Here is a 12,106-nt window from a genome sequence, read left to right on the forward strand (position 1 = left end):
CCATTGAATCAGTGATGCCATCCAACCATGTCATCCTCTGTTGTCCCTTCTTCTCCTGCCTTCAATCTTTCCCAGCATCAAGATCTTTTCAAATGAGTCAGTTCTTCACATGAGGTGGCCAAAGTATGGGAGTTTCAGCTTCAGCATCAGTCCTTCCAGTGAATATTCAGGACTGATTTCCTTTATGATGGACAGGTTGGATATCCTTGCAGCCCAAGGGACTTTCAAGAGTCTTTTCCAAAATCACAATTCAAAAACATCTATTCTTTGGCTCTCAGCTTTCTTTATAGTCCAACTCTCACATCCATATGTGACTAATGGAAAAACTATAGTTTTGACTATATAGACCTTTGTTGGCAAAGTAATGTCTCTGCTTTTTAATATGCTGACTAGGTTGGTCATCACTTTTCTTCCAAGGAGCAAGTAGCTTTTAATTTCTTGGCTGCAATCACCATCTGCAGTGATTTTGGAGCCCAAGAGAATAAAGTCTGTCACTGTTTCTACTGTTTCCCCATCTATTTGCCATGAGGTGATGGGACTGGATGCCATGATCTTCGTTTTTTGCATGTTGAGTTTTAAGCCAGCTTTTTCACTCTCCTCTTTCACTTTCATCAAGAGGCTCTTTAGTTCCTCTTTACTTTCTGCTGTAAGTGTGATGTTATCTGCATATCTGAAGTTATTGATGTTTCCTCAATATCAATAACCTTTGGTTGACTTAAGCATACATAATGGCCTGCCTCAGGGAGATAATCTTACCCTGCCCGCCTGTGAAGGACTGTGACATTCTTGAATTGTTTGTATAACAAATGTCAAGCACCCAGCGCCTCTATCTGCTGCTTACCAGCAAGGCCCCAAAATTCACATTTGTGGAGGCTGGAATCTCAGATAGATGTAACATCTTTGTTTGTTGATATGAGAGGAAGTGTTCCATTTCACACCACACATGAAATGACTGTAAGCAAGCGGAACTAACACATCCCCCTACCTGAGACTTGCCATTCTAAGAGATGTTTGTTTGCAGGTCTTTTTGCTTTATTTCCTCACCTCCCACTCCACCCCGTCTCTGATCCATAAAAGAACCTGGCAACCAGGCCCTGACAAGATGGTTATTTTGAGGTGCTAGCCTGCCATCTTCTTAGTCAGCTGGCTCTTGAATAAAGTCCCTTCCTAGTCCCAACACCTCATCTCAGATTTATTGACTTAGAGTGCGGTGAGCAGAGTGAGCTGGAAGGTTGATCAAACAACCAGAATATGTAGCATGTAATGTGCTAAAAATATTACCTTCTTATCTTTTCTAAGTTCACCAACATTCTTGAAAGTTATTATCAATTGTAATACTACAGTTTGAGAAACTGAAACTCACATTGGCCAAATAATTTGTATAGATTCTGGTCCTTGGAAATTGGTAGTCAAAAGCCAAACTGAAGTATATCTGAATTCAAAGTTGTTCATAAATAAAACCCTAATATTTTTGGCCATATGTTCAGGGATTAAAGTGCCTTTCCTAATCTCTTATTTGAATTCACTTCTTAAGCTAGTCTGAGTTAGTGTTAACTGAGTTCCACTATCTCTTCTGATTGGAAAGCCCTGTCTTCTTTCCAGTGATTAAATATCTTTATATCATCTCTCCAAGCCCATCTCAAATTATTTTCTTTTTGAAACCTTCCAGAGTATACCAGCTGATAGGATTCTTTCTTTTTTTCCCCAAATCCTTTACTTAGATTTCTCCGTTAGCACTCACTGTAAAGCTGCCTTGTAATGCTATGGATCTGATGGATCACCAGCAGATAAGAAAAATAGAATCCAGATAGGGCAAAGAAATTGGTTATGATAACATATCTCGTACAAAGTACAGATGGATTTCGAACCATTGCATGATCAGAAATCTTTTCATGGCACAATTTTAATGGTAGAGGTACTCTGGTAACATTTTATCTGATATATAAAGAACCCAAGTCATTGTTTGAATGAAAGCTATAAAAGAATAGGAAATTAGCATTCAGTGGGAGACTTTGAAAGTTTGTGACCAATGAAGTAACACGAAAGGAAACATGACATATGTAGACTATATCTCAAACCAGGATACTTCTCATTTTCCAATCAAGAGATACTTGAAGCTCTGTCTCTGTTTGGCTGACACGTTTTAGGTCTTATTTTCTAAACACTGAGAATCACAGAGTCCTTATTAGTGGATATTTGCACTGGTCTCTCTCCAGTTTTTCTCATACCTTCTGTGATGAAGCGGCCATGAACGTAAGTGTAAGCTTCAGAATTTTTGAAAAGAGCAAATTCATTGCTGCATTTCTAATGAACCAACCCTTGAAAGTGGAAGACACCAGTTTCTTTCTTCCATATCCTACTTATCCTGCTTCAGATATATACAAGGCAAGTAGACATCATCTTTAATATTCATTTAGTCCAACAGTGGAAAACCAACAATGTGGCATTTTAGAAACTAAGTTGTTATTGCTCCACACAAGATCTGGGCATTAAAAAGTCTCTAAGTCTTGTCTCAAAGGCTCTTGTCAACATAGCAAAAAAGATTCTAAATCAATAAAGAACTTCAGGGAGCTTTTGGAAGTATTCATTTAAAAGTTTCCATTTTCCAGAACAGATTTACTGCACCCTATTGATGGGAAAAAATGACTTTGTCCTTCAAAACATTTCCAGTTTGAAAAAGTGATTTTTAAATTAAGGACAGACAGAAGATAACAAGTTTATTTCTCTCTTTTTTTTTCCTTCTTTGATTCTTGCTTTTATTCTCATTACAAAAAATATTGAAAATCTCATGAAAAAAACATCTGCTGAAAAAAGTAAGAAAAAGAAATATGTACATGCACATCTAAGGGAATTTTATATTTAGTACATGCCTGGAGAATCCCAGGGACGGGGGAGCCTAGTGGGCTGCCGTCTATGGGGTCACGCAGTGACTTAGCTGTAGCAGCAGCATATAATAAATTCAGTTTTCAGTAAAAGGGAGATTTTTGGTTTCATGGATTAATCTCTGCTTCATGCCAGTTCTTCTAGGAATAAATTAACTGATAATAGTAATAAGAATAATGATCACAATTTCTATCTATGAAGTGTCTAGTGGGTTTCAGACATTGTATTATATACATGTGTCATTTATCTTAATTATAACATCTATCCAATAATGTAAGCATTGCCATTCCATTGTTCATATGAAGAAACATGAGGCTTAAAAAGATTAAGTAGCCTTTCAAAGATGACTTAGTTTAAAAAACCATGACCACCAACAACAAAATGACAGATAGGATTTAAACCCAGCTCCTTGTAACTAATATCTCATGGTTCTAAGTCTCATGTATACTTTCTAACATGATTGTAAAGCACTGCACTAGATTATCATTGAGAATATATGCATGTATATAAAAATATATAAAATAAATATAATTTTTGTGGTCATGTATGGATGTGAGAGTTGGACTGTGAAGAAGGCTGAGCACCGAAGAATTGATGCTTTTCAACTGTGGTGTTGGAGAAGACTCTTGAGAGTCCCTTGGACTTCAAGGAGATCCAACCAGTCCATTCTGAAGGAGATCAACCCTGGGATTTCTTTGGAAGGAATGATGCTAAAGCTGAAACTCCAGTACTTTGGCCACCTCATGAGAAGAGTTGACTCATTGGAAAAGACTCTGATGCTGGGAGGGATTGAGGGCAGGAGGAGAAGGGGATGACCAAGGATGAGATGGCTGGATGGCATCACTGACTCGATGGATGTGAGTCTGAGTGAACTCCGGGAGATGGTGATGAACAGGGAGGCCTGGCATGCTGTGATTCATGGGGTCACAAAGAGTCGGACACGACTGAGCGACTGAACTGAACTGAACTGAACTGATGAAATAATTTATTATAGATATTTCCTTACTCTCTAATATCATGTAATGAATAGGCCAATGACTAATAACAGCAGGTATCTAGAAAGAATAGGATGTATATATCCTCCCAAGTGTTATGACAGTTCAAAGAAGAGTAAACTCAATACAGGTTGAAAAAACCAAGATTTCATGGTTTTTCAAGGTTTCATGAATAAAATGAGGTTTAAACTGGCTTCTATTGGATGCATATGTCCTGGATAGGAACAAAAGGGAGGTTGTTTGTTTGCTTGTGGCAAGGGGGCAGGAATTGGATAGAGCATGGCATCATGGAATCAAGAGTAGGAACTCTGGAGAAAGGAAGGGGGTGGTGAGTAAAGAGGTAACGCTGACACTCTCTTTGTTCAGTAATAATAAAAGCTATTCACTGGAAGGACTGAGGCCGAAGCTGAAATTCCAATACTTTGGCTGCCTGATGCGAAGAACTGACTCATTGGAAAAGACCCTGATGCTGGGAAAGATTGAAGGCAGGAGGAGAAGGGGATGACAGAGGATGAGATGGTTGGATGGCATCACTGATTCGATGGACATGAATTTGGGCAAGTTCCGGGAGTTAGTGATGGACAGGGAAGCCTGGTGTGCTGCAGCCCTTGGGGTGGCAAAGAGTCTGACACAACGGAGAGACTGAACTGATCTGATCATTAGATGAGTGTCAAATGATATGCTGATTGTCATATATTCAATATAACATTCACATATTAAGAAAGTATTAATTATTTGCCCATCTTTATTTTGAGAAAATGGGGCATAGAGGAAAAGTAACTTGTTCAAGGTACACCATAAAGCCATAATAAAGACAAAGTCTTTTGACTTATATACTTGGATTCTCACCACTCTATATTATTGTCTGTTGGGATATATGGTCTGGGATGTTGTGATATTTACTCAGAGATGAAAAATTATCTCTAAGATTTAGTTTTAAGTGAGTATAATGTAGAGTAGAAGAGAGAAAAGATATTCTTTGTTTTGTCTTTGCAGCAAACATTGTTGAGTGCCTTGAAAGGCAAGGCAATAGGCAGAAGTCCAAGAAAACCGAGGCAGGCTCCGTGACCTCAAAGAGGTTCTAATTTATTGTGGTAGGTGAGACCTATAGACTAATAATGACCATACAAAGTATTACATGATATATATCTTTGAAGAGGTAAAAATAGACAAAAAGGAAAATAGAAGAGATCTTTTTCAAGTAATGGAAGCCAATCAGAGAATTCATGGAAATGGTAGAGTCAAATATGCTTAGAATCCTTACAGGATACAGAGAATTAGCAATTGAGCCTCTATTACATGGAAGTAAACCAGTGTGAGGGCTTCCCTGGTGGTTCAGTGAACCTGCCTGCCAATGAAGGAGACGTGGGTTCAATCTTTGAGTCAGGAAGATCCCCTGAAAAGGAAATGGCAACCCACTCCAGTATTCTTGCCTGGGAAATCCCATGGACAGGGGAGCTTGGCAGGTTATAGTCCATGGGGTGGCAAAAGAGTCAGACCAAACAACAACAGCAAGCCAGTGTCAACTCAGAAATATGGAACAAAATTTACCATTCACGGTCTGATTTGACTAGTGCACAAATACATAGAAGGTTGTAATGGAAATGAAGATAGCAAAGTTGATGAGATCAGGTTGTGGAGTCTTGATGTCATAATAATAGTTCAGACTTTTCTTTGTAAACAATGGGGAGTCACTGAGGACTAATGAGTTCAGAATATGAACTTTACAAAAGAAGAGATTTTTCTGTCTTTTCAATCCTTGCCTGCCATATATTTGCTCTTAATATTTGATGAAAGAATCAATGAACTGCTATCACATAGTCAAGGTTATGCTTTAGAAAGGCAGCAATGTATAAAATGAGTTATAAAAGGGAAAGGCTAGAGAAAAGGAAACCAGTTAGGAGGCTGTTGTGTTCAATCAGGAAAGAAAATGTGGAAATTTCAGCTAGGTTTCTGGCAGTAGGAATAGAATTCAAGGGAAAGACATGAGAATTACCATTCATGAAGCATGGTCAACACATGTTGACTCACAAGATATTTGTAGAAAAGCAGAAAATGAGTTAGACATATTGACTCACAGGATATTTGTAGAAAAGCAGAAAATGAGTTAGACATGGAACTCAAACTTTGAACCTAGTAAGAAAATAAGATACATAACAGAAATATGAGATTTAGAAGTTGGAGTTGATTTGTTCATATATCCAAAGAATATTGTTGAAGGACTATTGTGTGCCAGAGAGAAGGAAATGGCAACCCACTCCAGTGTTCTTGCCTGGAGAATCCCGTGGACAGGGGAGCCTGGTGGGCTACAGTCCATGGAGTCGCAAAGAATCGAACATGACTGAGCAACTAACACACACACATTGTGTGCCAGAAACTTTTCTAAGACACTTGACATACAGCAGACACAAAATAGACTAAACCCCTGCTCTCCATGAGTTTACATTCCATCACAGGTGGGAAGAGGGTGGTATAAAAAATAGATAATAATTGAACTCTTTAGTATGCAGGAGACCCGGGTTCGATCCCTGGGTTGGGAAGATCCCCTGGAGAAGGAAATGGCAGTCCACTTCAGTACTATTGCCTGGAAAATTCCATGGACAGAGGAGCCTGGTAGGCTACAGTCCATGGGGTTGCAAAAAGTTGGATATGACTGAGCAACTTCACTTTCACTTAGTATATTTAAGAGCTATGAAAAAGAGCATAATAAGGGGATTTGGGGTGAGTGGCAGGAAATAGTCACTTTAGTCAAGGTAGTAAGGATTGGCATTAGGTGAAGGGGATGTTTGAGGAAAGAATTGGGAAATAAAAAGTTTAGCTATCTGAGATCTGAGAAAGAGAGACCCTAGAAATCATATGCTTTAAGGTGATAATAGATGGAATGTGAGAGGACAAGAGAAAACAAACAAACAAACAAACTCTCTTTTTTTTATCTGAAGACTGTTGGTAGCACTTTGGGGACCATCTACTTTTAATGGCTAAAAAATGACAGCATAATCAGGATGTAACAAAGGGAAAAGCTTTAGACTCATTTAGAGATGAACATACTGTACTATTTTATCTGATTTAAAACATCTCTCTGCCTAGAAATTAAGCCCAGCTTAATTAAAAGTAATTTTTTTAAGTAAAACAAAAAACAAAAAGCCCAGCTCTGTTAAAGTAATCCAGTAATCCAGTTCTCTGTGAGCCTAGAAGAAAGAACTGGTTGTCATATGTGGTGAGCCTTCTATCACCCTTTCAATTCTCATATAATAGAAAAGGCCAGAAGACAAAACTCTAGTTGTAAATATGATTTGAGATGAATTTTTCAGTTTTGCGCTATTATTTCCTATATTTACCGGTACACCAATAATGGAACTCGGCACATAGAAGATTCTTTATGCATGTCAGCTGAAGCAAAATTAAGCTAACCAATGTATGATTTGTGTGTGTAGGGGTGAAGTATTGATGATAAGGCTATGCAACTACTACTTAGCAGAACATATTTGAGTGATGCTGTACCAGGTTTGACTTAGGGACTCAATCCAGGGTGAACACCATCTGCCAATTCCAGAACTGGAATGAGCTTCGCACACTGAGCAGAGTCCTCAGAAGGTCATGGGGTTCAGTTTCCTTCCTCTAGGCATTTGAAATCTAAAACATCAAAGCTAGTGATTGCATATTCTCTTTCTTTAGAGTAAATTCTAAAACATCTTATACATTTTAGACAATCTTTTATATTGAACCAAGCCTCTCTTGATGAAACTGAAGTTTATTTTCAACTACTCTTCTTGTGTGTTCCAGTGTGTAAGAGATTCTAACATTTACATAGTTTTTGTTTGTTTGTTTGTTTTTTAACAAGCCTATCAGTTTGTTCTCCAAAGAAACCATCCTCTGCTTGTACATTGCAGTTCATGAAATGCTGCACTTTCAGGACAGGTGTGCTTACAGTAGACAATCTTTAAGTTCTAAAGATTTTCAAGAATTCTATAGCTAGATGTATATACTTCAGATTTAATACCTTAGAAACTTTCCATCTCGATTCTTTCACAGGTGAGCCAAAGAAAGCAGTAGAATCTGGGTTCTATATAAAATGAAGAGAGGGGGAGAACTGCCCCTGATTTTTTTTTTTTTTAAACTGAGATTTAAAAGGTTTCACCAAATGTTTTCTCTGTGCAGATAAGGGAGCCAAAGGCTATGACAGCAGCTTGTCTGGATTAGAAGGTTGATTGTTTGCACTCTTGTTTAGTTTCGTTCCTTAATGTGGACCAGGATGTCAGGGGTCTTCTGTGAGAGCAGCTGAGGAGAGCAGAGACACAGGGTGGGGTCTAGGGAAGACTGATGTGAGGTATTCGTGGGGGCAGAGGGGGGAGGGGGAGGGAAACAGAGATCAAAGAATCATCCAGAGTCCTCAGCCTTCCACAGCAGAAAAGCCTTTGGCAACTCTTTGATGTCCAATTTGCCCTCTGCCCCCAGTCAGAAGTGTGTTGAGAGACCTGAGTGAGAACGGATTCAGCAGGGCCATTTTATAGGTCTGTGAGGCAGATAGCATCTTTCCTGTACCTTCTAAAAGAGACAGGCAGAAAAAAAAAATTGCTGTAACTCCTGACCTACAGGAGCTTACACTCTAGTTCAACAGACAAAACCTTGAGTACCTTGACCGGTCAACTTTGCCAAGTTTGCTTCGCAAACAACAGAAACTTTTGATTGTGTCGTGGTTGTGATTTTTATCCTTAACATGATAGTTTGATAAACCTGTTCTTCTCAGGAATAAAAAAGGATCTGAACACAATGTCGTCCTTTTGTCTGGTAGGGTATCTTTCCTCAGTCATGCCCCTTTATTGACTCTCTTTTCCCTCCCTCTAAACGATTTCTGGTGTTTTACATTTTGTATTCAAAGTAGGTGTGTTTTACACAATGCTATGGCCATCTATGGTTATCTGGTTTTTTTTTTTCCTTTCAGTTAACAGAAAAATTGTCTTATCTGCCCCCTGGACAACGTAGGCTTTGGTAACTTTTCAGAGCTCTCTTTTTTTTTTTAATTTATTTTTTAATAGAAGGATAATTGGTTTCACAGAATTTTGTTGTTTTCTGTCAAACATCAACATGAGTCAGCCATGGGTGGACATATGTCCCCTCCTCTTTCACCTCCCTCCCTTCTCCTCCCCATCCCACCCCTCTAGGTTGATACAGAGCCCCTGTTTGAGTTCCCTGAGAATACAGCAAATTCCCGTTGGCTATCCCTTTTACACATGGTAATGTAAGTTTCCACGTTACTCGCTTCATACTCTCTTCATACATCTCACCCTCTCTTCCCCTCTCTGCGTGTCCATAAATCTGTTCTCTATGTCTGTTTCTCCATTGCTTTTCAGAGCTCTTGAAAAGATTATTGTGAGTAAATATGGAACTGATATCTTAAAAATGACAGCTGTGGTAGCTGCTGATTAAAAGTCGAACTATTAATGCTCTGTTTCCTAAAGTGAAACTGTAATCTTGAAGAGGTGCAGATATGCAAATTAAATAACTAATGTGTAGTTTTCTTTAAATCAATGTCCTTTTTCCTTGAAGTTAACTTCACATTGTGCTTACATCTAAGACACAAATGGCCCTACAGAGATATTAAAAATAAACTCCCTCACTCCACCCAGGTTTGCCAGCCTGTGTTTCTTTGTTCTGGCTGCTTAGATTTCACACCTAGTTGATTCTTTCACCTACTAGGACTATAAGCAGTTTCTTTTCATCATAACTAGTCAGTAGGGAAAGCAGAGATTTGCATGGAAAAATCATTCAAAACTACTAATAGCTTTAGAAGGTTGCAGAAATCACCTTATGTGATCTGCTTGGAATGGCATGGTTGTTCAGCTAGAACCATGGTAGCAATGCATGTTACAGGTCTTCAAGAAAATGCTGTTGTTTGCCAAAACAAAATGCAGCTATATTCTTCTCAGTTAAATTATAGTAAATATCAGGACAATAAGCAACATTTTGCAATCCACCCTCTTCCAAAATATTCCTGCCATTTCCTTCATCCTTTCCTGGATCTTTAAGGGCAAGAAGCTTAATAGAAAAGAAAGTGAACGTGAAAGTCACTCAGTCCTGTCTGACTTTTTGCAACCCAATGGGCTATACAGTCCATGGAGTTTTCTAGGCCAGAATAGTGAATTGGCTAGCCTTTTTTCCCAACCCAGGGATTGAACCCAGGTCTCCCACACTGCAGGCAGATTCTTTACCAGCTGAGCCACAACAGAAGCCCTAATATAAGAGAAAGGTCACATAAAGGAGGGTTTCCCAGGTGGCTCAGTGGTAAAGAATGCTCCTGGAATGGCCATAGGAGACATGGGTTCAATCCCTGGGTCAGGAAGATCCCTTGCAGGAGGAAATGGCAACCCATTTCAGTGTTCTTGCCTGGAGAATTCCAAGCGGGCCACCATCCATAGGGTCCAAAGAGTTGGACTCAACTGAGCACACATATAAAAACACTGGTTAACTTTATCTTGGTATATTGTGTCTCTACACCAGAAAATTCTGTATAATTAAAGCAGCTTCAATTTTGAAAGACAGTTTGAGCCAATTGTTGAAATGTACTTTGAAAGCAATAAAAAAATTGATGATTCTAATATTCTACCAGTTTTCAGGCTTCAAAGGAAAATGCCTGTTTGTGAGGAGTGTCCACAGAGTGCTGTGCTCTTAACTTGCCTCCTTAGTGCAGTAGGCAGCACATCAGTCTCATAATCTGAAGGTCCTGAGTTCAAACCTCAGAGGGGGCAGTTGTGTTTTGCCTTCATCACTTCCTAAGAAAATTTTCAGAATAATTTTTTTTCAGCAATTTTACATTCCTCTTAGTAACTTTACTTGTTTTGACAGATATTAGTTAATAATATTAAAAGTGAAAGTGAAGGGGTGGCAAATATCAAAGGAGAAGCCAACTGAATGTTGCAATTATCACTAGATTTCAAAATTTATGTCATACATTTCATTAAAGACATCATCTCATAAAGGAAATGCTCCATGGCTTGAAATTATAAAATATAAATTGGGCATAAAACTAAATACCTTTTGTAGGAGAAACTGGTTGTAAAGCAAGGTAAATATACTTTAAAAAAAAATATCTTTGTAAGACAAGCCTGTGGAGGGAGAGCACTCCTTTGACACCAGGAAGGGTACTAGTGGTTTAGAAACGTGTGTGTGGTTATTTTAAGGGGATGTTTTCAAACCTTAGGGAACACATACTGACCAAGAAGAAATCTGTGTGTACGTGTCTTTATGGGTGTTTGAGAGAGTGGGAGAGCAGGCAGAGACCTGATAGGGTTCAATGTAGGTTCAATTTCAAACACAGAAACTGGGCCAAGTGTCCAATATGCTTAGATATGCATTAGGATTAGCATAAGCAATCATTCTCAGGCTTCTAAGAAACGGAGCTGTCTTTAAAAAGGAACACTGGGCAATCAGTAAAAATAATCAAAGGAATGTGCAAAGGCTTCTTCTCTATCCCAACACTTTCACCCAATCATTGAGCATTCTTTTTGCCCCAGTTACTCTGGTTTGAAGAAATGCAGAATAGGTTGAAGAGAAATGGAGTGTTCTGGAAAAATGTGAATGGAGTCTGAGGATTAGGAGGTGGAATTAATTAATCATATATATATATTTTTTCTTTAAAAAAGTGATTGAGTTGGAGGTCCATCTCAGTAGTTGGTCGTACATAGTTTGGGATATTTCTAGAGAGCCTTGTATGATGATAGTGAATTTAATTAGATTCCAATTAAAATAAATTTTAAAAAATTAAAAATAAATGAATGAATAAATAAAAGAAAATTGAGTGTTTAAACATTTTATGTCAAGGAAGATCCAGGCACCAAGACAATAATATTCAAAATAATGGAACAGAGAAAACAATCCTAGTAGAAGACCCTAAAATTGCCCCTTGTATTTCCTGGGAAAAATAGCATGTGGGCGGGACTTGGAACGCCAGCAGAGAACAGATGAATCAAAGTCTGGGTTACATTACACTAATCTCTTAAGAGTCTTTTATCTAATCTCTTTCTGGCTATTGCTAAGTGCCAGGGATATGATTGCCACTATATAAATATCAGAGATTATCTAAACTCCTCAGGAGAAATCCATCTAATAGACATCAAAACCAGTCAAGGCATTGTGGGTCCTCAGTCTTTCCTTGACAGAAACAAAGACAAAGGCAAATCAAATCTCTCCTTCACAAAGGACCAAATTCTACATACTTTCATATTACTTTT

The 12,106-nt window shown here is 38.4% G+C and overlaps 1 non-coding gene across 1 annotated transcript; it reads left to right on the top strand.

The window, feature by feature from the left end:
• TRNAM-CAU lies at positions 10,552 to 10,624 on the top strand. The gene has a single exon. It is a non-coding gene; the product is annotated as a tRNA-Met (tRNA).

This window comes from Capra hircus, chromosome 14 (assembly GCF_001704415.2).
Source record: "Capra hircus breed San Clemente chromosome 14, ASM170441v1, whole genome shotgun sequence".
Classification (NCBI taxonomy): domain Eukaryota; kingdom Metazoa; phylum Chordata; class Mammalia; order Artiodactyla; family Bovidae; genus Capra; species Capra hircus.